This window comes from Phocoena sinus, chromosome 15 (assembly GCF_008692025.1).
Source record: "Phocoena sinus isolate mPhoSin1 chromosome 15, mPhoSin1.pri, whole genome shotgun sequence".
Taxonomy (NCBI): Eukaryota; Metazoa; Chordata; class Mammalia; order Artiodactyla; family Phocoenidae; genus Phocoena; species Phocoena sinus.
In genome coordinates this window covers 25,105,787-25,132,385 of record NC_045777.1, presented here as the reverse complement: position 1 = coordinate 25,132,385, position 26,599 = coordinate 25,105,787, and the positions used below count along the sequence as shown (strand labels likewise).

At 43.5% G+C, this 26,599-nt stretch overlaps 1 protein-coding gene across 5 annotated transcripts in view; it reads left to right on the top strand.

The window, feature by feature from the left end:
• Positions 1 to 26,599, top strand: part of RALY (RALY heterogeneous nuclear ribonucleoprotein) — an 86,473-nt gene that overhangs the window by 37,271 nt on the left and 22,603 nt on the right. The window contains exon 3 of one of the 5 annotated variants that reach the window (XM_032604673.1): positions 8,327 to 8,398. The exons of the other annotated variants lie outside the window; for them this stretch is intronic. The gene's annotated coding sequence lies outside the window, so the exon portion shown is untranslated. The remainder of the gene's footprint in view (positions 1 to 8,326; positions 8,399 to 26,599) is intronic. 5 annotated transcript variants of the gene reach the window in all.

Here is a 26,599-nt window from a genome sequence, read left to right as displayed (position 1 = left end):
AGTGATTAGAGTGGGGCTGTGTGAAGACGGAAGTCCAGGGAATCTTAGAAGGAAGACTGCAGATGGTGAAACAGGAAGGGAAATCAACATATTAAGAACCAACAGTGTTATGGATCCCATTTAAACTAGACAAAACCCCATCTTATAGATGAGGGAATTGAGACTCAGGGAACTGAAGTAACTTGCCCAGGTTTACACCTGGGAGTCCGTAAAGCTGATATTAGAACCCAGGTCAGTCTAACTGTGAATACCATTGTTCTCTCTGCCTTGGCAGGCTTTCCTTGGAATGCTAATCTCCCTGGAATCATGATTTTTCTTATAAAGTTCAAGAAAACAGACCTCCTTAGGGATTCAGGAAGGAGGTCTAGTTATTTGAAGGGCCCAGCAGGGCAGGCAAGAGTTGGGGGGGTCCTTTCTGAGCAATGGCATTTTTAGTGAGGGGGAAAGGAAGAGCCTTCAAGCAGGCGGAGGCCAAGGCTAAATACGACTGGAAGGAGAGGAAAACGCCTGTAACACGTGGGATTCCATAAGCACTTGGGCCAGCACAGATGGGGACCTGGAGAGCTGAGTTGCAGTTGGAAAACCTGGTTTTTTGTCTTCTCGTTCAGTATTTGCGCTTGGATAATCTCCATTTCCCTATTTGTAAATTGGAGTGCCTCACTGCACCCATATGTCTATTTTGTGTGCACCAACCATACAGGATATTGTAGACAATCAAATGGGAGATGCAAGTTGGAAAGCTTTGTGAACTGTAAAACAGCATGACTGAAATGAGAGGTGAGAAGAAAGTGTTATAAGTATCCTTGGCATCTCAGTCCCTGACCTGATTGCCACCCAACTCCCCAAAGGTAAAAGGGAAGGTTTTGCCTTGGAAATGTACACTGTAAATTTTCTCCCAGGCCCTTCTCCTCCTCTCCTTCTGCAGGCCCTACTGGAAGTTCAGTCTTTCCACAAGTTCAGTCTTTCCAGGGCACAGAGACAAAGCCAGGCAGCATTGGCAGCCATGATTTGCAGCCATGATTTGCAGCATGTGGGCTGCAGAGTGCAGGTTTAAATGCACTCACACAGACTGGCTCCAAGGCCACTGCCAGTACAGATATTATAGTTGGTTTCAAGAGTCCATCCCCAGCATGTTAGAACAGGAGGGCTATTCCTCTTCTAGCCCTAGGTTCCCTGCCTTCCCCCAACCCCCACCCTCCAACTGCTAGTGAAAAAGCACTTGTACTGCAGTCTCATATCTTATCAGAGGCCGTGGGCATTCCAGTTTTCCCACCATTTCTCTCGCTCTTGGCCAGTGACATAGGTCACTCTCTTCATACTCTGTAACAAGGGGCATTCTGTTCTTCCGTCTGCCTGCCTGAGGGTGCACAGAGGGATCTGTCCTCCAACCTGATGCTCTTGGAATCCACACTGGCCAACATACCCTCCTATTCTGAATCTCCAGACTCTTGCTGTCCTCTCTTTCTGTCTTGGTTAATCTAATGTTCTGTAGCTTCTGGTCTTTACATGGCCTGGGCATCAAGCTTGGCTTTTATTGTTTTCGTGACAACTGCCCTGTGAAAAAGTTCCACTATTGACTATTTTAAAATATGAATGATTCTATGTAAAAGATTGTATAATATACTGATACCCATATAGTATCTTATTTATCTAACATCCTCAATTTTCCAGAGTCCAACTGAAAAACAAGAAGGTAGCAAAGCATTGTCATCCTTAAGACCTTGCACAGCACTAATTTATTCCTATTTTTACGTTTTGTTGTAACAAGCTTAGCAATCTGGTTTCTAAACCTCCATAAGATTAAGAGCGGCGTATAAAAAGGGGAGGAGGAGCTGCTATATTAGCAGCAGCTAGAGGTGAGAGCTGAAAGCTAACAGTAAGGGAGAGGTAAAAGAAGAATGATAAGAAAGAGAAGTTAAAATGGGTATGAAGGTCAAACTTCAGGGGCAACAGCCCTATAGACATCTATGCATTTCAATAAGGTGGAGCTAGGTAATTTTTAAGGTAGTTCTAGGTTCTTCTTGAGGGACAGAGGTATCAGAATGTTTAATTATTTGTAGTATCTACTATATTATCAGGTGCTATATTGAATACATAAATTGATTTTGTTTTCATAACAGCTTGGGAGGTAGGTGGTGATATTCTCATTTTATAAGTTCCAGAGACTTAGAGAGGGATACACAGGCACAGGCAGTGACTGGAAGACCTAAGCTTAGAACTTAGAAGAATCTGGCTTTAGAGAACCAAGTTTTTTCTGTTCTACACTGGTTCTTCCTCCATGACCTAAAACCTTGGTCCTTCTCAGACTCTTGGGACAGTGGTTCCCACCCTCCCAACCCCGCCTTTATTCATTCTCCTATACATGAATATCTTTTTAAAGACGTCCATTCATTCAGTGTGTATTTATTGAGTGTCCACCATGTGCCAGGCACAGTTTCAAGTGTTTGAAATGTAGCAGTGAAGAAAATAGTTTTCTCTCTTGTATCCTAAATTCTAGTGGAGGATAAACAGATGAGTACATAGGAATAAAAATAAAGCAAGGTAAGGGAATAGGGAGGGACTGTGTGATGAAAGAAGGCCTCTGTGAGAAAATAAAATCTGTTTAGAAATATGCACGAGCTGAAGTAGTATGAGCTATGTGTATATCTTGGGGAATAACATTCCATGCATAGAGTTCAGCAAGTTCAGAAGCCCTAAAACAAGAGCACGCTTAGTGTCTTAGGAACAAAAGGAGGTCAGTGTAGCTAGAGATGAAGTGAGCAATAGGGAGAGTGGATTATGGAGAAGTCACAAGGGTAGACAGGGACTCAGATCATGCAGGGCTTTATTCTGAGTGAAATAGGAAGCCACTGGAGAGTTTTGAGTAGAGGAATGACATAATCTTAACGTCCACAAAATCGCTCTGCGTGACTGTACCGGCTAGGACCTCTGGTACAATGTTGAACGGAATTGGTGAAAGCAGACACGCTTACCTTGTTCCCAATTTTTTTTTTTTTTTTTTGGCGGTACGCGGGCCTCTCACTGTTGTGGCCTCTCCCGTTGCAGAGCACAGGCTCCGGACGCGCAGGCATGCTCTGCGGCATGTGGGATCTTCCCAGACTGGGGCATGAACCCGTGTCCCCTGCATCGGCAGGCAGACTCTCAACCACTGTGCCACCGGGGAAGCCCTCTTGTTCCCAATTTTAAGGAGAAAATATTCAGTCTTTCACCATTAAGTGATGTTAGCTGTAGGGTTTTTTGGTAGACTTCTTTTGTCAGGCCAAGTTAAGTTCTTTTCTATTTCTAGTTTACTCAGAGGTTTTATTATGGGTGGATGTTGGATTTTGTTTGTGTGGTTTTTATCCTTTATTCTACTAACATGGCACTATGTTATTGATTTTTGGATTTTAAACCAACCTCATTCCTAGAATAAATCCCACTTGGTTATAGTGTATAATCCTTTTTGTATGGTGTTGGTTTTGGTTTACTAATATTTTGTTGAAGATTTTTGCCTGTATTCATGAGGCATGTTTGTGTCCTACTGGAGCAGCAAGCCTGACAGAAGAGTGACTGACAGCTCCTAGAGGGCAGTTTTAAGGCCGTTGACTGTGGCAGAGAGGTAGGGATCTGAGCCTAAGAATAAGGCCAAGAGATCAAAAACCCAAGCTGGGAAACCATAAATCAGGAAACCAAGGTCCATCAGCAAGTGTGATACCAGAATCATGAGATGAGTGGGACTTGAGTAAAGGGGACTTATGACCTAATGGGGCAGATGCAGAAAAAAGCCCCAAAACTATCCTACAAAAGATCACATTAACACAAAAGCAGAAATTGCTTCCTTTGAGTTATCTCTCATTTTGTATCAGGAGTCTCTACTGGTCTCCCTTACCTTCATCTCCCTCCCCATCTCCTCAGTTAGCATAATATATCAAGAGTTAGTGTACTTAAGTGCATAGGGCAGTAGACAAAGTTATCTACAGGATAACTGGTCTTTAGGAAGATTAATTGGATAACTGGTCTTTAGGAAGATTAATTAACTCCATCTTTCCCACCATTGTGTATATTCTTAAAAACCTCAGGCTGTATGCTGCTGGGGAAAGAGAGGAAGCTTTAAAGCCAAAGATTTGAATCCTTGCTGTGACATTCATTTCCTTTGTGACTAACCTCTCCTAGCTGTAGTTTCCTCCTCTGCAAAATGGGAACAATAATGCCTATACGGTTATTGTGATGCTAATAGGAGATGATGAAAAAATGCCTGGCCTGGATTGGTGTTCAGCCACTAGTGGTTGAAATAAATTCTGATACCCTGTGTTCAGTGTCAGATTGTAGTAGAAGGTGAGTATTGTGACCCAGGCTCTTAAGCCTGTTCTACTAACTCAACCTTGGGAAAGCATTTAATATCTCTGGGCCTCAGTTTCCTCAGCTCCAAAAAGAGGGAATGAAGTAGAAATTTGTTCTATAATTGCTGGTATGTCTCTTCCAGTTCTGTGCCTCCAAAGGCACTTTGTCTGTCATTCAAAGGAAAAAAAGAGGAGGGGGCTGAAAGAGAAGACTCAGATTCAGTCCTGCTTAACGCTGCAGCAGAGACAGAAAGGAAGAGCCATTACCTACAACGAGAAGTGTTTGGGAGTCGGCTGCAGGGGCAGTGACCTGCCTGTCACTCAGCATTTGGAAAAAAAATATCAATGAGAAAATCAGAACGGCCTGGAATGTTGGAGACTGAGTAGATAACGAGTATGAGAGAGTCCATGCGACATAGAACCCAGTTTGTGCTCTGTCACCCACTTTCTGGGTGTTCCCAGTCAAGCTGTTTCTCTTTTTGCAGCCTCCATATCCCCATCTGTAAAATGAGTTAGGCAATGTATTCTCCAAGGGCCTCTTCGAGGCTTCCTAAAATTTCATTGTCTGCTCTTCTCTGGCTCTCAAGTTGGCTTGTACTCAGCTTTTGCCCTTGGTGTTGAGGATTTCATTTATAGGAGAAGGCTTCTTAACTAGCAGGTTAGCACTACAGTATATATTTAGAATGCTCTTGAAACCACAATTTCAAGCTGCTAAGAATCATAAAATTTTCAGGTCCTCAAATGCCTTGGTCCACCTGGTTTCACCCTGTCAGTTAACACTGAGAGATGATGCAATAGAGTGGAAAGACTACTGGCTTTAACAGCAGACCTGGAATTCAGATGCCTGCCTGTATTAGCTTAATTTCTCTGAGCCATAGAAAATGAGGATAGTGATAATAGAGTAGGCATGTAAAGAATTGTTATTATTTGGAGGAGAAAGAAAAAACTGAGGCCTGAGAGATGATGTCGCCTGCTCAGAGTCACGCTCAGACCAGCACCTAGGTCTCTTGTGTCTCAGTCCAGGGTTTTCTCCTCTGGAGCCAAGGTCAGCTGTACCCATACGTAGGTAGTAGCAAAGATTGGAACTGAAAGCTTGTCAGCTTTCTTAACATCTCTGCCAGCAGTCTTCTCAATTCCCCTGTGGCGTGTGTCAGTAACACAGCCCGTACTTGTTTTAGAAAGAAGCTCTTCATAAGCACTCCTGTTTGATTTGCTTTGGCTGTTACAGGATCCAGATGCTCTTAGAATAGCACAACAGACTCTCCAAATCAGCCCATTCCCATTCTGAGCCACTCACGGCTCTGATATACTTGCTGGGGTTCATCCCCTAGTCCTCCCTACCTGTCATGTGAATCACATTCAGTCATCTTTTGCTATTTGCCCTTTCCCTGTTGATGGAAGTCACATTTATCAAGTGCCTACTATGTGCCAGGTATTGTCATAGGTGTTTTAAGTTAAAATTATCTTTGTTAATCTTTATAACTCATTAAGTTATTAATAGCTCCAGAGGGAAAAGCTGAGCCTCAGTGAAGTAAATGAATTTGCCAGAGTTCATATACTTAGTCTGTGAAAGAGCTGGGTTTTGAACTCAGGTCCTCCTCCTTCCATAGAAACCAAGCATTTAGTATAGTAAGCTCTTTCCAGAGTATCATACTTCCTCTGGCCTCTGCCCTTCCAGGAGGGTAGAGTGTTCAAGAGTGCCCAGGAAGGGGTATGCAGTGGCTTTAGTATAATGGGAATATCTCCATGCCTTCAGTGCATTTTCCCATGAGTTTCTTCTGCTCTGCCCTGCCTCAAACCAGCTTCTCTAGGATCCACGTGTGTGGCCCAGAGGTCCAATCACTAAGCGAGAGGCCAGGTTTCCATCTTCAACATGGAACATGGACTCCCTAGTAAGAAGTGTACTTGTCATTTTCAAAGTTGAATGAGGGGAATATTCCAAGCAATAAGCCCCTTGTATGCCCAACTCTGAAATGTAAGGAAGGAAGAGAGAGGGTCTATACATCTCAAGTGTGATGAGCCTCCTTCAGGGACCTGGCAGGAGAAGAGAATAATATAAAAGATTTAAGAATAAGATTGCTCTAATAGGTCTTCAAATCTGTAATCATTTTTCAGTTTACAAAGTACGTTACTTGTAGAGATTTTAGTCTAAGGAAACTGAAGGCACCTGCCTTTATGTGGCAGAGTCAGGGGCTAGAATCCAACTCCTTAGTCTTGATAAGGCCAGTGAATCTAAGCCCTCCCTGAAAGGGTTCTGTCCCTGGCCTTGGGTTCCACTCAGTCTTCATTTGCAAAAGGGACAGGCCTTTAGTCTCTGCCCTTTTCTGAGCCCTCCTCTGCTCACTTGTCCCCTTCCTCACCCCTTCCTACTCAACTGCTAGGGCCTTCTTAATGAGACCCTCTTCTAATGATATGTTTTTTTTTTTTTTTTAACAAGTTTGATGTCTTTTTTTTTTTTTTTTTTAATTTATTTATTTATTTATTTTTGGCTGTGTTGGGTCTTCGTTTCTGTGCGAGGGCTTTCTCCAGTTGTGGCAAGTGGGGGCCTCTCTTCATCGCGGTGCGCGGGCCTCTCACTGTCGCGGCCTCTCCCGTTGCGGGGCACAGGCTCCAGACGCGCAGGCTCAGCAGTCGTGGCTCACGGGCCCAGCCGCTCCGCGGCATGTGGGATCCTCCCAGACGAGGGCTCGAACCCGTGTCCCCTGCATTGGCAGGCAGACTCTCAACCACTGCGCCACCAGGGAAGCCCCTAATGATATGTTTTTAAATATAGGGTAAGAGGAGATATTTTTGGCTCTGTATTGTCCCCAGGATCATTTGCCATAAAATGATGGAATTTTAGGATGTCAGAGTGGGAAGAGATCTTAACTAACAGTTATCAAGTTTATGGAGGAGCCCTTTATTTAAACATATAACTCAACATCTCAAACAGAGCTGCTCTGTTAGAAGTTGCAGTGGTGGGCCCAGAGTCCACCAGTCTAGCCTCCCCCTTACCCTCATCAAAGACAGGCTCTGAGGCATCTGCCTTAAACCTGCATAGTTGCCAGGAACACAGTTTATAAAACAACACTGACCTAGATCAACTTACCTGTTTTATAATTGTGAAATTGAGGCCCAGCAAGGGGCAGTAAGTAATAGGCCCAAGGTCACACAATAAATTAGTGGCAGGTCTGACTCTCAGCTTTGTGCCCTTTCTGCTACACTGAGCTTTATGTCATTTCATAAGTGACACCTGTTTCACTTCACTAAAATCCTGTGCCTAGATGTCAGGCTTCTTTTGCCTCCTGGCATCTGGTTCCTGTGAGGTAGGTAGGCAGGCCTGTGGATGTGTGTACTATGTCAGGGCATAATTCTCATCCATGTGAGCATGTGTCAAGTTTTGTTTAACTCAGTGTGGGAACCAGCAGAAAGAGAATAGCTGAGAAACTGGATTTATGTTCTTAGTGGAAAAAGGATTGCTGAAATGAGATTGCTAAATTAGATCCAAAATTGATAAATGTTCTAATAAAAATGTAACATTTCATGTTATCTTTTCTACTTCTCAGTTTGCTATATGTTAATGTCTAACTTTGCAGAGTTTTAAAATATTTGGGCCCTGTTTGTGAACAGTAAGTCAAACAAAATTCCATTCTCCAAGAGTATCAGATGACTCTCAGATACATACTAAAAAAAATGTCCTAACATGAATTTAAAAGTTCACACAGTTATCTTTTTCCCTTACTTCCAGTTTTTGGATAATTTTCCTTAACAAAGCACCGCTGAAAATCATCAGAGTCTCTGGTATTAAAGCTGGCTAAAGCTCTCCAAGTCAGGAGGGCATCTTTCTGCTCGGGGCACAGACCCGACTTCTTTGCAGAAACTTCTTCAGGTAGCAGCTATTAGCAGGACGTTGAGCTGTCTCCTACAGCCCTACTCACTGGCTTGTAGCTTGGTCTTTGCTAATCCTAGACTTGCTTCTTCCCCTTCACCTAGTCATGGAGGCTTTTTCCCTGCTCTGGTACCCTCAGGGCCATCTTGGATGCAAAGAGGTCACAAAGTTCCACCTGGAGGAAGATTGTTTTGAGCAGAGTTTCACTCAGGTAAAGTAGGCAACTGCTTTCATTATGTGGTTTTGTCTCTGAAATGTTTTGCCCATCTTCTTATCCCCAGTGCTACCATCCAAGGCCAGATCTTAATCCTCTCTCACTGAGACTTTTTCATTGTCAACTAGCCTGTCTCCCCATCTCCAGTCTTTGACCCTGAAATATAACCCCCTTTTTCTGTCCATAGGTTTTAAGATATAGATCTTATTCCTATCACTTTCTTGCTCATAAAACCTCTAGAATAAAATCCAGCGTCCTTAGCATGACATTCAAGGCTCTGCAAATACTGTTTCTCCTCTTTCTTTCCAGCTTCTTCTCCAGTCCTGTAGGAGTTCATATTAGTGGGTAGAAGTATGAGGGAAACCAACTTTTGGTTGGAAGAACTATCTGATCAAGTGTGCCAGTGAAGGTTAAGAAGTGTTATTAGTTGTGGTGCCATGTTAACATCCAATATGATAAACATTTGTGCCAGGCACAGAGGTAGGTCCTTAGGGATAAGGAGAAGGCAAACACATGGTCAAGGCCTTTGGAGCCCATAACTGATCAAGGAGAAGAGGTAGATAAAGTAAGTAGGTGGCAGTGATGAGCACTATAATGGAAGCATGTGGAGTGCTTTGGGAACTTGGAGGAGGGGGGGACACTAACTGCCTGAGAGATCAAGGAAAGCTTCACAAAAGAGGTGATATTTGAGTTGGACTTCAAAGGTGAGACATTTGACAGTCGTGAAAGATGAAGTATTTGGCAGTTGAGAAGGGAAGTCTGTAGCTTCCAAGCAAAGAGACCAATGAGGGCAAAGGCACAGAAGCTCACGTGTGTGTCTCAGAGAAGAGTAAACAGTCCGTTGTAGCCAGAGCATAGGATTTCAGGAATGGAGTGTGGTTAGGGTTAAAGTTATCAAAGTAAGTTGGGGCTAAACTGTGTAAGGCCTCATTTTCCAGGTTAAGGAAATACTGTGTTTCACATCTAGCATACGATAATAATTCTTGAATTAAGTGGTATATATTTGTCTATTTGTGCATGTGTGTAGTTGTGTGTTAGGATGTGATTGTTACATTTGGAGATGATTTTTGAAGACCCTCTGAGGCAAAGCAAATATCAAAAATTGGAGCCAAAAGGACAGGTTAAACCTAAGTTCACCCAGGCTTGAACTTTGAACTTCTGAGATTTTCACCAGTTCCATAAGCCCATAAGTTAATCATAGCATGCCAGAATTGGAAGGGACCTTAGGGGTCCATTCAACAAATGCCTGATACTATTCCTGTAGCTGAGATATGGTAGTTAACAAAACAAAGACTGCCTTCATGGAACTTGTTTCAGTGGGGGAGACAGAAAACGAGTAAATCATTAATTATTAGATTATTTCATATGTGTGAAAGATATGCAGGCTAGGCCCCAAGATAAGAGCATGTTTGTAGAGAAACTAGGAGGCAGAGAGTGTGGTTGGAACAGCACCAAAGAGAAAGAAGAGAGAGGGGAGAGGGGACAGCTGAGGCCAGAACATATAGGACCCTGCATTTGGCCAATGGGAAAATGAGGCTAATAGCCAGGGCCACATAGCAAGTTAGTAGGAAGGCCAGGATTGGTAACTCTCCTGGTTCAGCCTCCCTTCCCTTGCCTGCCTGCTGTCTTCTAGCTTTTATCCAAGATTAACTTGGATTCCATTTAATTCCTTTATTCTCCTCTCCCTCACTTAGCTCTCTTTCTCTATCCCTGTACCCAAGGTTCCTATCATACCATTACTCTGTTTCATTTCAGGCTTCTTTGTTTAATCACAGCATTAGCATTTCCCAGACTCACATTTGTACACATGACCTGGTAATAGAGTGATTCCTGGAAGGTCAAAGTTAGAGAGGTCCCTGGACATCTTTTAGTTTGATCCTCTGGTATTAGAAACCCAGAAAGGACGAGTGACTTGCCCAAGGCCACTTAACTAGTTAGTGGTAGAACTTGATTTCCTTGGCCTCCCAGTCTATGGCTCTTCAGTTTTGGCATGCTACCTCTCTTTCTTTAGTGTCCAGCAAAGGGGAGTCAAGTTGTGATCCACATAGTTGGCAAGAGCAGCTAGCATTCAGTGACCCTCTGCCATCTGCCCCTTAGCTTTTTATTTTGTCTTTGTCATGTGAGTTTACTGTTTTATTCTGGCCAATGTCTTTGAACTACCACTCTTTGCAAAGACAGTATGTTGCTAAATTTCGCATCTTAGTTCATGCTATCCCCCCTGCTTAACCGGCAGCCTGCTCTTAACTTCCAGTCTTCATCCAGACTTGTCTTTTAAGCTCAGCCCGTATTATCTTGAGAGAAACAAATGTAGAAAGAGCATAGCGTTTGGAATTGGATATATCTGGATTTGAATCCCAGCTTTGGCATGTACTGGGACAAAGTAATCTTGGATAAGTTAGTTGACTTCTGAGAGCAGTTTTCTCATCTGTAAAATGGGGATGTTAATACCTGCTTGATGGGATCATTGGAAAGATTATTTAAAGTGTTATATGGGTATACCTCAGCATTCTGTAAAGAGAAACTTAGTAATTCTTCCTCAAAAGCCCATCCTGAATGCCCTCTCCCTTTTTCCTAATTATCTAATAGCCAACACTTCTTGGGTGGGTTTCTATGTGCCAGACACTGTGCTAAGTGCTTTAAAAAAGTATTTATTGGGAAATTCCTTGGCGATTCAGCAGTTAGGACTCCGAGCTTTCACTGCCGAGGACCTGGGTTCAGTCACTGGTTGGGGAACTAAGATCCCACAAGCCCTGAGGCACAGCACCCCCCACCCCCCAAAAAAGTATTTATTACTGCATGTGAATCTATAATTATCTCAAAATTAAAAGCTTAAAAAAATTTTAAACCACTGATCTCATTTTTTCTGTATTTATTATTCCTGCTCTTGGTAGGTAGATGCCAGGTTAGGATTCAATATATGCCTGTGTTCCGGTTCTTGCTATTTTCTAGTTCTGTAAATTTGGACAAACCTCTTGACCTCACTCTTAAGTGTTTTTCCCACCAGAGTCCTAAAATTCCATTTCATAGCCATTTGGAAACCTGACTTGCTTACCTTGTCACCTTGGAATTTGCCTCTGTTGATGACATTGCAGTGGCAACTGGGCTGGCCCTGTGTGACTTGGAGAGGACAGTATGGGAGCCAAGAGAACTAGGCACCTGGGAGCTATTAGATCAAGGATTGGCAACTCGTCATAAATCAGAAGATTTCTGGGGGAGGAGTCTGGGGGTAATGTCAATGGTGACTCTACTTGGATTATGTTCTCGGGGTGAGATTGCCAACGTCATTGAATGGAAGGACCAGCAATATACAGGCACTCTTGCTTGTGCCTGGGCAAAAGACAGCGTGTTGGCGGCAAGTGTCCAACATGGCCACGGCTGCCCACAGGCCATCTCTGCCATTCAGGACATCAGCCGCTGGCCCTGCCAGCCCTGAGGCAAGGTTGCTGTGGTTTCATAGAAAGAGCCCAGTCTCTGGAATTGCAAGTTCAGATTGTGAGTTCAAATCCCTGTCTACCAACTGCTGGTTGTGTTCTTCAGCTAGTTCCTCAACTAGTTCCTTAGTTCCTTAAAATTCTTTGTCTCTCAGAGCCACAGTTTCTCTGTCTGTAAAATAGTGCTGTTCTTGGAGTTCCCTGGTGGCCTAGTGGTTAGGATTCCAGGCTTTCACTGCCACGGCCTGGGTTCAATCCCTGGCCGGGGAACTGAGAGCCCATCCTGCAAGCCTCGCCGTGCGGCCGAAAAAAAAAAATAGTGCTGTTGATACCTACTTTGGGGGTTGTTGGGAGGATTCAAAATACCTTAGGCAAATAGGTGTCACACAATACCTGCTACTTAGTTGGGTGAATGGCAAGTTGATCTGCTGCTATTAGCTCTTTGAAGACCAGTATCCTTGGGAGGTGGCATTCAAGTCAGGGCTACTCTGATTCTCTTAACCACCTTCCCACTCACCCCCAGAAACACCCTAGACCCCTTCTCTCCTTCCCCAAGTTCAGACCCCAGAAGTATTGTCTATCTCACCAGGTGGCATATCTGAGTAAGCAAGATTGTTACATAGCAGACATACAGGACCAGGGAAAGTAGCTCAGGCAGCAGCTGATGAACAAAAGGCTTCTCTCTGTTCCTAATAAATTGGTCCTTGGGGATCCTAGCTTTGAAATTCTAATTGACACAGGAAGGAAAAGATTCATTAGGCTCTGGTCTCATTAACGTGTTCTGCTGCTCACCTACGATTTATTCTTGGCACTTCATCAGGAGAAATTAAGTAAACCAACAGGCTGGGAGGCTGCTGACAGCATAGTTCAGTGTACCTGGTGCTGCTCTTGGGGTGAGGATATTGGACCTCCCATACTCTGGAGCACACAGCTGGCTTCAGAAGTTCCTCACCCTTAGGGCTTAGCATGAGTCTAAGTCTCATATATTGTCGGTGCTTTTGAGTTCATTCATAGATGATAGCTCATTTATGGATGGTCCAGGAAGGACTGGGGCTTGCCCGAGATCACTGAGCACAGCAGTGGTGGAGCTAGAATTAGAAACAGTCAGCCCTCCTGACTTCCAGGCCAAGAATCTCCTTTGGATTTCTAGATCCACTATTTCAGTCATTCAACCATCAACAGATACTTTTGACACATGCTGTGTGCTAGGATTCTATGATAAAACAGACATGGAGGGGGGGCGGTGGAGAGGGAATACCTGACCCAGTATTAGGGGAGATTAGAAAGGCCTCCAGGTCTGAGGGGTGAATAGGAATTAGCTCAGCAAAGAAGCATATGAGGAATGTTCAAGGCTAAGGGATCAGCAGAAAAGCAGGCTTAAATTGCCTGGGGAGAAAGAAAAGGAGCTTATTTCAAGTCTTCCCCAGACTGGGCTCTGAACTTTTAAGACCATGTGTCCCAATGCTCTGTCAGCTCCCACTATTTCATCTCATGCCATTTATAGAGTAGATGTCTCAACTATTATGTCACTGGCTACAAATAGCAACTTGTGGGGTAGACAGAGCCTGCTTTACATGTTGGTAAACTGAGGTCCACAGAAGTTAAGTAATTTGCCCAGATTCACTGAATTATATTCATGCCAGAATGAGGACTGGAATCCAGGGTTCCTGACACCACAGGTGCTCTTAAGTCATAGAAGAATGCTCCTTTGATTCATTCAGTTCACACAATTCCTGAATATACCCCATGAGCCAGAGACTTTGTTTTACAAGAGGACCTCTGGTTAGGCTCAAACTATGTTGGTGCAGTGCCTTCCTCTCTACGAGCAAGGACTTTGCTATTTATTTATCTGTCCCTGACCAGGGCCTGGTTCCAAGAATGCTTTGCTATTGTTTTTGGCCTTACTCTGTCAGAAGCTGAAGGGAGCAGATGGCCACAGCAGTGTGGATCATGAGGGTGTGATCCCAGGCTGGGCTAGAGAATGAGTTGAGAGCCCTACTCATCTACTACTGTTTCTACAGTCAGGGCCCTGCCAAGGTGTTGTCCATCCCAGAACAAATTGAAGCTGGCCAACCCTGCCCCCTCCTACTCCCATACACAACATACTTATTGATCTTCTGGATAGATTTTATACAAAGGCTTCTATGATCTGCTGTCCCAAATGACCCTTTGGACCTATTTCCCAGGCATGTTCCACTATTTAAGGAGTCTCCTATATCTACAGGCCTCCCAACACTCCTACCCTCACTGCTGTTTTTACTTGTGACCCCTTAAGCAGATTGGCTGCTTAGTGTGACTCTGACAATTAGCCTAAAGAGTACTCAATACTGAGAAGTTGATGTGTTTTCTGTTTATCCAAAATCCTAACTGGAAAATTCTAAGGAACACTATTTTGGAGCGGGGCGGAGAGGTGGGGTGACTGGGATAAGGACAGTTGACTTCATGGGAAGCCTACAAGAACCTCAAGTACCTTAAAAAATCATGAAAGGAAATACCAACATTTGTTCACAATATTTCAAGTGCCCCTTATATTCATATCTTTATATATTACAGAGCCCTTTCATACCTATTATTGCCTTTGAGTCTTAAGGCAACTCTTTGAGGGCAGCAGTGCAAGGATTACTATTCCCACTTGACAGTTGAGACCAGGGAAGGTTAGGGAAGAAGGTTAGTGATCGATCTTATGGTAATTATGGTGGCAGAGCCCCAAACAGAACCAAGAATTGGGAGACAGGTTGTCCTAGGTTTGAAATCTGGTGCTCATCATATTGTAGCTGAATGACATTGGGCAAGTTACTTAGCCTCTTCAAGCCTCAGTTTTCTTCTCTGTAATAAAAGGATAACTATCTCTTACAGTTGTCTAAGCATTAAATAATATAATGTATGGATAAATGTGAACACAGTATGGAACAAGTATTAGGAGCTTAGTAACTGCAGGTTTCCCATCTTAGTGTTTTAAGTGTCTTGTATTCTGACTCTCACCCTCAGAATGGGAGAAAATATTTGCAAACGAAGCAACTGATGAAGGATTAACATCCAGAATTTACAAGCAGCTCATGCAGCTCAATATCAAAAAAAAACAAACAACCCAATCCAAAAATGGGCAGAAGACCTAAATAGACATTTCTCCAAAGAAGATATACAGATTGCCAACGAACACATGAAAGGATGCTCAACAGCACTAATCATCAGAGAAATGCAAATCAAAACCACAATGAGGTATCACCTCACACCAGTCAGAATGGCCATCATCAAAAAGTCTACAAACAATAAATGCTGGAGAGGGTGTGGAGAAAGGGGGAACCCTCTTCCACTGTTGGTGGGAATGTAAATTGATACAGCCACTATGGAGAACAGTATGGAGGTTCCTTAAAAAACTAAAAATAGGGACTTCCCTGGTGGCGAAGTGGTTAAGAATCCGCCTGCCAGTGCAGGGGACACGGGTTTGATCCCTGGTCCAGGAAGCTCCTACATGCCACGGAGCAACTAAGCCCGTGTGCCACAACTATGAGCCCATGTGCAGCAACTACTGAAGCCCGTGCGCCTAGAGCCCATGCTCCACAACAAGAGAAGCCACTGCAATGAGAAGCCCATGCACCGCAATGAAGAGTAGCCCCCCGCTCACTGCAACTAGAGAAAAGTCCATGTGCAACAACGAAAACCCAACGCAGCCAAAAATAAATAAAATTAAAAAAAAAAAATAGAACTACCATACGACCCAGCAATCCCACTACTGGGCATATACCCTGAGAAAACCATAATTCGAAGAGTCATGTACCACAATGTTCATTGCAGCTCTATTTACAATAGCCAGGACATGGACACAACCTAAGTGTCCATTGACAGATGAATGGATAAAGAAGATGTGGCACATATATACGATGGAATATTACACAGCCATAAAAAGAAACGAAATCGAGTTATTTGTAGTGAGGCGGATGGACCTAGAGTCTGTCATACAGACTGAAGTAAGTGAGAAAGAGAAAAATACCGTATGCTAACATATATATGGAATCTAAAAACAATGGTTCTGAAGAGGCTAGGGGCAGGACAGGAATAAAGACACAGATGTAGAGAATGGACATGAGGACACGGGGAAGGGAAAGGGTAAGCTGGGACGAAGTGAGAGAGTGGCATGAACATATATACACTACCAAATGTAAAATAGATAGCTAGTGGGAAGCAGCCACATAGCACAGGGAGATCAGCTCGGTGCTTTGTGACCACCTAGAGGGGTGGGATAGGGCAGGTGGGAGGGAGACGCAAGAGGGAGGAGATATAGGGTATATGTATATGTATGGCTGATTCACTTTGTTATAAAGCAGAAACTAATACACCATTGTAGAACAATTATACTCCAGTAAAGATGTCACAAAAAAAAATTAGTACTCTCACTACAGTGAAGTGAACTACATGTAATGAAATACTGTAAGCCAGAGTATCATTTAAGTGCCTCACTGGGTTAGTGGGAAAAAGGGGTGCTCCAGGCACTGGTTAAGTACTTCTGTTACAAATCACAGCCGGTTAGAGCTGACCAGGGACCCGAGAGATCTATTCCAATGTGTCTTCCTCAGAAGAGACGTTAATAATCTAGGAAAAGTCAGACTGAATAATGCAAAGTACATTTCTTTATTGTTGACTTCTTAGAGCCTTAGTGTGTATGTGACTGGGGAGGGTGGGGAGGAAGGGATGGAGTATGACAAGTTTCCTGTTTTTATTTGATCTTGGAGCCCCTTTTCTGAGGAACTCTCATTAACATCTTGAGGAACACTGGTTTTTCATGGAAGAGTTCATGCAACACTGATATGGTTCAGTTCCTCCATTTTTTTGGATGAGGCAATTAAGGTCTGTAATCAAGTTTACAGAGCCAGTCCACAGTAGAACAAAGTCTAAAGTTCAGGGTGCCTGACTGCCCCTTGGGCCACACCACTATTTCCACTCCATTGTTCTTACTCTTCTAGCCAGCAAATCATAAAATTACAGAGGATTCTGCAAACCACTAATCAGAGAGCATTGTTAGAGCATCAAGCTTTCTGTTTTCTTGTGTTTGTGCCAGTAAGCAGGAAAATGAGGAAACAACAGGCTTAGTGGCCACCAAATGTTTCCAAACAGTTGAAAGACCAGGGGGTCAGGTAATTTTAGCTCAGTGTCTGGAAAGGTACCTCTAACCCACAAAGTTTTAAGTCTGTTCTTCTTTTAAAAAGTTTCAGTTGCATCCAGGGGGCTCATCCAAGAGGCCCCATAGTGCAGTTCCCAGTGATGAACACTGATACCAGTAACTTTGGGAAAGATCCTGAGAGGAATTTGAAGAGAACATGTCAGATTTCTGCTTTTCCATCACCATCTTACATGGAATTCAGTGGTTAGGAATGTGCCGCTGGTTTCTATCCAGACCTGGCAGAGGTAGTTGTCCCTGGCGTTTATTTGGGGGGGCTGTCCTTGCTTTTACTAAGCCTTCTAGTTTAGCTCTAGTAAAAAATACAACCTTTACCTTTGCAAAGTTGTACAGTAAACTTTCCAAAACACATCTGATACACAAAACAATCCTATGACATAGAGGTTATCTTCCACGTGTCATTATGAGGACACTGAGGCTCAGAGAAGGGGTAGTGACTTTTCCAGGGGCTGACAGCAGATTAGTGATATGTTCATTGTTGTATTACAGGTGCCTAGTGCAATCCTGACGTATCCTCAAGGATTTATTAATTGAAAAATTGGTACATTTCCAGGACTGAACTCAAGTCTTCGAACTCTTTGCCCAGTGTTCTTTCCTTTAAACCAGCATGGTTGGGCTCATCTCGGGGTCACCAGATAATTCAGAGAGTAGACTGGGTCTCCCTTGCTGTGTTGATTTCCAACGAGGATGGCAGTTTCTAGCCTTTGTTGTTCTCTGCTTGGTGAGGACCTTGTACATCTTCCCCACCACAGAAAGCTTAGATTCAGCAGTTTCTGGGCTAAAGATTCAGCCTCTCTTTTGAGCCTCTGCTCCTTGGAGTCTACTGAACAAAGACACCACTGGTCCCCAGCTTCTCACTTTGATCCTCCTTTGTTGTCTCTCTCATCACTGTTTTGCCTGTCCTTCTGCCCTACTGATAGATGAGGAACTTGGGTTCGTCCCATGAACTTCAAATATACAGTTCACTTTTAAGGAGCTGCCATGTCAGGAACACTGGGAAACCATTTACTGAAACAGTGCCCACCTAGGGTTCTTTCACCTTTTGCATCTACTTGTGGCCAGGGCAGTGCCGGAGGCTGGGATTGCAAAGATTAATAAAAGGGTCTCTGCCTTCTAGGAGTTCAGAGTCTAATGGAGAAAGACAGATACGTAAATCACAAAGGTGCAGCACATGTTGCTGTGACAGAGGTCTGTAGAGAATATCGGGGTCCAGAGGAGACAGTGACTATCTTCCTGGGGGATGGAAAACAAAGGCTATCCTGAAGAGTTTTCATCAAGGTTATGACATCAGTGGCTTTGTGCACTGAAAACCCTTCTGGCTCCAGCCTCCATCACCAAATCAGAAATTGGTTCTGGTCCTGCTTTATTGATGAAGCAATCTCTCTTAACCTTCTGCAATGTTAAGAGTGTGATATTTGGAGCCATCTATTAAATGGGACCAGTAGTAATAATAATTTCATTTAGAAAGCTCCTGAATGCTTCACTTGCTGATACGTTATCTCACCGAATTTTCACAACCTTATGGGGAAGGTACTGTAATATTATTCTCATTTTACAACTGAGAAAACTAAGGCACAGAGGAGTTAAGGCATTTACCCAGCATCATACAGCTGATACATGGCAGAGCGGGGATTTGAACCCAGGTAGTCTGACTCCACAGTCATTGTCCTAAGAGTCTCAGGGCCATTGTGACCTTGATATAATTCTTAACCTCAAAGAGTTGTTGTAAGAATGAGAAGTAAAATACTTAGCAAGGCATCTACCACAAAATAAGCAATGAATGAATCATAATGATCATTTTTTATATTACAAAACAGCCTTTCCTAAAGGCTGGAGTGGATTGGGCTCCTGCAAAGATGTCTCCTTTCTGTCTCCCAAGTCTCCTGGCTTCGTTTTCTGTACCGCCTCCTTCTTTGTTTATTAAAAAGTATGAATGAGGAAGAGGGTGGGGACAGTGGTACCTGGAGTTCACTTCAGCAGGTACTCCCTGAGCACTACTCTGGGCCAGGGTTATCCTGAAAGGCAGGAGGAATGCCGATATTAAATAGATTGTGGTCCCTGCCATCCATGAATTCACAATCTGGGAGGGGAGATGACACAGAAACAGATCCTTTTAATACTGCCTCCTCAGATGGATCTTAGGCAGCACATCAGATCCCATTGCCCACAGCTCATACCACTACTAGCAGGGCATGAATGACTTGCTATTATATTAATTGTTGAAATAATCATCCTGTTAATATCCTTGTCGTCATTAAAGCAGATGTTATTAATGTAGAAAGTTGTAATACTTCAGAGAAGGTCAGCAGCTACTCAAAGGAGACTTTTAACGTGCTCAATTGGAAAAACCTATTTTATTTTAATGTGGGGGTCGTGGTGGCACTCCTAAACTGCCAGTAGAGCTGAGGGAGTCCTTGGCTTGAGGAATGTACTATGGGGAAGGATTTATGACCCTCAGGCCACCCTGCTGGCCACCCGATGTGCTGCTTAGTTATCACATACTTTATAGTTTCTTGTACCCAGGCACATTTTTTTATTTGGCAGAAGGAGCAAGAAGCGGGGAGGTAGCTTTCTGAGGCAGTACATCTGCCAAGAGAGGCAGTGACTGAGCTCCCGCTGAGATTGGCTGGTGCTATGCCAGGGCAGTAAGGGTTTCTTGAGTATATGTATTATTGCCGGAGGTACCTCCAGTTAGTTGATCCATGAGCATTAGTGGAGCCCCTGCCATGTGCCTAGCAATGTGCTAGGTGCTGTGAAAAATACCCCAAAAGTTCTTCACTGCTTGGCAAGAGAAGACTAACATATGAGACAAAAAAAGTTGACACAGTGGGATGTTGTGATCGGGGTTTGGCTTCTGTAGTTCAGACGCTCAACACCTATAGGGACTTCTGAGGCCCTTCTTACTGAGCTCTCTTCTGCCTATGACATAGGACTGGGTCATGGCTCCCATGAAGTCCAAGCTCTTCAACAGTCCCCAAGGGCTTTCTGATCTGGCCTTTTCCAGGCTCTCTGCTATCATCTCTTGCAACATCCAGTCTTAGACTCTACACTCCAGTGAAACCGCAATACATATTATTATTCACTCAGTGTGGAAGCACTGTCCAGTTCCCACAACTTTGCTCATGCTATTTCCTCTTTCCTAAATGTTTCCTCTCATTTATGTATGGGTCAACTTCAACTTATCCCTATGGACAAGATCAGAACTTGATGACTCCTCTTGCTGACTGCCTCCTCTTCCTTCTGTCCTGTCCCTTTGGTAAGTGACATGCCTCTGAGTCCCCACATGTTCCTATCATAGCCCTTATCCAGATGAAAGGGATGAAACATAGTTTCTGGTTTTCATCACTGGACTGTGTGGACTGTGAATTCCTCCGGGGCAGGGATTGTAAATACTTTGTTCACTTCCATACTTCGTACAGTGTCTGGCAGAAACAGGTACTCAATAAATGATTTTTTGATAAATGAGTAAATAAATTTTCAGCATATTATTCTTCTAAGAACCTACAATAACTTCTTCGTGGCAATCAAAAACTCTGTAGACTCAAAACTTAGTGTAACAATTGTGGGAGACTATTATTTTCATGTATACATGAAAACAACAATGAGGATTTGCTTTTCCCCTGTTAACTACCCCCACCCCCTATCCCCCCCACCACCACACATACTAATATAGTACATGATTCTGGTGAGGTTGCCATGAAAGTGGCATTCATTGGTGATAGCAGTGTAGATTGGGACAGCACTTTTGGACAACAAGTAGGCAGAGTGTATCTCAACCATAAAAATGTTCATACATTTTGACACAGTAATTCCACTTCTGGGATACTCTGTCCTAAGGAAATAATCCAATATATAGAATGAACTTTCCCTCAGATGCTATTATTTATAATATTGAGAAATTGGAGAAAGCTTAAATGACCACCTAAACTGTGACCAGTCTAAATTATAAATCCACTCATGGGGAAACTATGAGTTATTAAAAATGATAATTATTTTAAAATGATGCTTATTGAAAGCTATGCAGCAATAAGGACAGATACGTTATATATACTATGTTATAATGTTAGTTGGAAAAATGATGTTACAGAATTGAATCAATGATCTAACTATGTAATCCAAATATTACATAGCACAAGAAAAAACACTGGAAGGCAGTATACCAAGATGCTAACAATAGTTATGTCCTATAGAGGGGTTGGGGTTTAGGTGATTACTTATGGTAATTTCAAAAAATAAACACACAAGTACTTGGGCTTCCCTGGTGGCACAGTGGTTGAGAGTCTGCCTGCCGATGCAGGGGACACGGGTTCGTACCCCGGTCCAGGAAGATCCCACATGCCGCGGAGCGGCTGGGCCCGTGAGCCATGGCCGCTGAGCCGGCGCGTTCGGCGCCTGTGCTCCGCAACGGGAGAGGCCACAACAGTGAGAGGCCCGCGTACCGCTAAAAAAAAAAAAAAAAAAAACAAACACACAAGTACAAACACCCAAATTAATGGCCAAGAATTTTGAAATAATAAAGCAAAACTTTAATTTTTGTTTTAAGCAAAGGAGGCATGTAGTGATATTGTGACGGTGTGGAGGATGAATTGAGTGGTAATATGAATGGAGAAAGAAGGGCTACATTCTAAAAATATTTAGGAGGCCAAATCAGCAGGGCTTGGTTTTAGTATGTGAATCAGGAAATGATTCACTGTGTGGAGGGAAGAAGTATATGGAAGTATGCCTAGTAGAGAATATCAGCTCAGGGAATTTAATGACTTGTGCAAGGTCACACAGTTAGTAAGTAAATGATTGATTGATCCTGATCTGTCTCTATCCAAAGCTCATGCTCCTGCAGTTGAGAATCTATCTATTAAAGTTTGGGGGAAACTTTTTTTTTTTATATACCAGCTATTGCAGTATAGAAACATGTTTAGTGTAGTGTCCTTTTTGAGGGGAAAGGGGACCAGAAAGGATTAGTTAATTCTTTCTAAGAAGATGACGGGGGGAAAAGACTGTAGAGACCACAGCTGCTTCTGTCATGATCAGTTGAATAAATTAGTTTAGAAGTTCATTAGGTATTGGGCATGTTATGCTTATTGTTTTGGGGGCTGGCTTTTTTTTCCCCCTAAGTTGTTGTGGTTCATTGGTTTACTTTTTTGGTTTTTTAAAATTTATTTAATTAATTTATTTTTGGCTGTGTTGGGTCTTCGTTGCTGCGCGCGGGCTTTCTCTATTGTGCCGAGCCGGGTCTACTCTTCGTTGCAGTGCATGGGCTTCTAGTTGCGGTGGCTTTTCTTGTTGCAGAGCACTGGCTCTAGGTGCACAGGCTTCAGTAGTTGTGGCTCGCCGGCTCTAGAGTGCAAGCTCAGTAGTTATGGCGCACGGGCTTAGTTGCTCCGTGGCATGTGGAATCCTCCCACACCAGGGCTCGAACCCATGTCCCCTGCACTGGCAGATGGATTCTTAAGCACTGTGTCACCAGGGAAGCCCTCATTGGTTTACTTTTATTTGATGCTCGTGGTGGCTCGTCCTCCTGAACTTAGGTATGCAAATGTGTACCATATTACATGCAAATGAACATTTTGGTCATTACGCCAAGTTTATCAATGATGCTGCAGCTATGGGAGTGAGAGAGTTCAGATTGGCAGCTTCCAGCAAGAGACATTTATCTAAGCAGCTCCCTGAAGGGGTCACCTGAGCAATAAATGCCCCATCCCCATATTGCATCATATAGACTAGTCCAAGAAAAGGCAGTTGTAAGTTTGATACTTGGGGTCAGGTACCTAGCCCTTCAGGAAGAACTCAGTTCATACCAATGTGCTCACTATGTGACCCTGGGCAACTGCCTTTGTCTTTCTGCACTAGGGTTTACTCATCTGTAAAGCGGGTTGACTTATAGTCTCTTAGAGGATTGTTGTGTATGAATTTGGTAGCTTTAGTGAAGAGGCTTGTAGACCACGTTTAAGGAGTTGGACTTGATTCTTGGTGGTGCAAAGCTGCTGAAGGGTCTTAAACAGGAGACAAGGACACACTTGCTCAGTGGTTCACTCAAGAGGCAGAGCTTAGTAATATTTGTGGAATTAATGTTGTTACCAGAGGGACATAGTGGCTATGACGGTGGCATCATTCTCAGTGGTCCTCTTTGGACCAAACATACAGCACTGTGGGGTGATGCTTAGAGCCCTGAGTTGTGTTTAGATCAGCACCCTGGACAGAGGTCAGCTTTCTTTTCTCCTGTCTGAATGTGGGAAATTAAATATGTATATTTATATGCCAGTGCATACGTTTTCGGCAGGATCAAGCCTTAGTGGGACTGTGAGGGGTAGCATTAGGTGTTTTCAAGGAGAAGGATTGTTGTAATGAGGAAAATACTGATTTCACAGGAAAGGATTTTAATCAACTGCCCTTATACCTGAGGGGCACAGTGCTTGGCTGCAGTGCCAGGTTGTGTACCATCTACCGCCTACTTCCAGCCAACTGGCTCACTGCCAGGGTGCCTCTGTCTAGGAAGACCTGCAGGAGCTGTCCATCCCAGGGAATATCTCTGTCCACATTTTTGTAGCAATCTCAGGTAACAGTACACTCCCCTATGTTATCTCCTTTGACCCTCACAACAACCTGCACTGCAAGTGGGCAGGGCAGGGATTTTCATCCCCATTTCACAGATGGGGAGCCTGAACCTCAGAGAAGTGAAGTGCCTTCCCAAGTTCACACAGCTAGTGGAAGTGGGGTTCAGGACCTGGGACTCCACAGGCAAGCAGGAATTCAAAGCTAATAATCCCCTGTTACTCTTTTAACTTGGGGCAAGGTCTGTCTTGGGAGGGGTTAGGCCGCCCTCTCTGTGTTCCTCCAATAGGAAAATGGGGACGTGTACACTACTGTGGCACAACCTGCTGCAGCCTTGCTCAGAATAGGGGAGCCACAGAATGTGGAGCTTCCATCGGAGATACCGAACAGTGAGCAAGCAGAGGTTTCTTGCAGTATCAGCCCTTGCAGCCCTGTTGCCTGGAAGGGGAGAACAACCTGCCTTCTGGGTCTTCAAGGTACAAAGAGGCCTTTCTGGGAACCCTCACTTAGGGGCCTCTTGCGCCCGCCTTCTCAAGTTGTACTCTCTGGGGACTGCTTTACTCTTGATACTCATTTCTTTATTCATTTAACACTTAATGAGTGCCTATTCCCATGATTCCTTTTATGTTCAAGGCACATTTCCAGATACTAAAATTTATTGCATCCACAATGATAGTATTCTTTCCTTGATCATAGTTCAGCTCTAGATTAATGTTACAGTAGAACTCACTACCTTTCATACTCACAAGAAAAAGTTCTTCTGGGTTCTAACAATAGCAATACTAATAACAGTAGCATATTTCTGATGTGCCAGACATTGTTTTAAACATGAATTAGATTGTTTTATCCTCCAGCAACCCTAGAGATATGTATCACTACCCCCATTTTATAGGTGAGATAACTGAAGCATAAAGAACTTAAGACACTTACTGAGGGTCATGTCACACAGCTGGTTCAGTGGCAGAATGAAGGCATTTGGCTTCAGAGGTTACTCTCTTGACCATATTACATGGCCTCTCACATGGCAGGAAACATTTAGGCTTTGATTCCTGCTTGATGGCAGCGCCCTGTTCACAGAAGCAGGTTGTACCTCTCTATACACCGTGTCATATGACCCACTCAGCTCTGGGTTGTGCTGAAAAATAGTACTACCTTATTAGCTCAGTTAGAACAAAAAGAAGTTTTGTACACCGATGAAATTTTATCCATGCACCTGGAAGATTCAAGGTACATTATTATGTCTTGGCACACTGGTTAAGAGCTGATCATCTGCCCCAGCCAGTCACACTGTTGGGTGTACAGTGACATTCAAGAATGAATCTGATATCCATCTTGCTGTCAATAAACTCCCTAGAGGGGGAGAGAAGACTACTGTGTAAATAGCTATGATACAAGACTGAAAATTAGAAATACCAAAAAGAAGAGTTACAACATGCTTCCTCTTCCTGGCTGGTTTCCTCATGTCCTCTAGTCTGGGGAGAGAGGGTCTAGAAGTACTAGCCTCTTTAGGCACATGCCTTCCTTTCAGATCACCGGGCTTCAGGAAGGTGTTAGTCCTCATTAAGCCTAGATCATCTTGACTTGCAGGATATAGCATGATCTAGGGCAGATGAGCAAGATAAATCACCTCCTAAAGCGTTTGGTGGCAAATCCTTGAACTCATCATTGACCTGCATCCTCTTCTCTCTTTCTTGAGAAGAAAGGAAAAAGACTAGGATAGTTTTTTATAGTCTAACACCAGAGTCTACAAGAAATCAGGTTAAAGGACTCGAAAGAAATGAAATAAACTCTATTTTTTGTTTGCTTTGCTTTTTATAGAGGTTGACAGGGATGGGTGAGAGTGGTTTAGAGCTGTGCTACTCAAATTATAGCCCACTGAATAGATAGGATGCTAGTTCGCAAACTTGCTGGTTTGTGATGAGTACAGAAATTGAGACTAAGCGCTTAGAGACCTTTACAGTAATTTGACATTTTTATTGTATTTTACAGATGTATTTGTCTGTAATGGATTGGAAGTTTAAAAAGCAAAACAACAAAAAACTGCTTCTTCACCGCAAGTAGTTTTGAGAAGTACTGGCTCAGTGTGACAAAGTGAAAAAGAGCTTCAGTCTTGTCTGTAAAACAAGATTAATAATACCTACCTCAAATTGATGTTAAGTAATATTTTGGCATACTTAATATGTGCCTGCCACTCTTCATTGTACATGTATTATCTTATTTAATTCTCACCACAACTCTGAAATAAATTTTGTTCTGAGGCTTGGATAGGTTGAGGGACTTTTCAGAAGTCAAACCCTGTGATAAGTGTGTAGGTGGGATTTGAATGGGAGCTAGCGCTCTTGACCATTATGCCATGTTTTGTGTAAAGAGCCTGGCATGCAGGAGGGCTCCTTGTCACTCCACTTTCTCTACTTCACTAGAGGTCTGGAGACCTGCTTTCTTATTCCGTCACTGATCCTAACTTATTTTGTGACCTTGGGCAAGTCACTTATTTAAACCTTAATGATCTCATCTACCCTCAGTGGTAGGGACTATATTTTATTCATTTTTGGTTCCCCAGCATTTAGGTGGACAGGGCTTGGCATATAATGGGTATTGAGTACTGAGGCAATTGATTACACTAGATGATCTCTAAGGGTGCTTTCAGTTTCTACTCTGAACATCATAGGTACTTTATCCTCTTCCCTCTTGAGCATCATATTCCCCACCTACTCTACCGGCAGCATGACCTTATTTCCGCATGTCTGTCTGTCTTAAGCAGTCTTGATTCTGGGTACTTTGAGACAGCCCACACGATGCCCATGTTTTTACTCGTTTTTAAAATGTGTCTAGAATAAACCCACCAGAGATAACACAAGTATGGGGTGGAAGGGGCTGACTCACAAAGTCAGAAATGTGCCCTTACTCCATTCTTAGCCAGTGGGGCCTGGGCCTAGGGCAGCTCTGCTGGCAGCCCTGCCAGGCCTGACTAATGGCTGCAGCCTGGAGCAGGGTTTTCCATGAACTTCATCGGGGTCTCCAGTAATTGGAACATGGCACCTT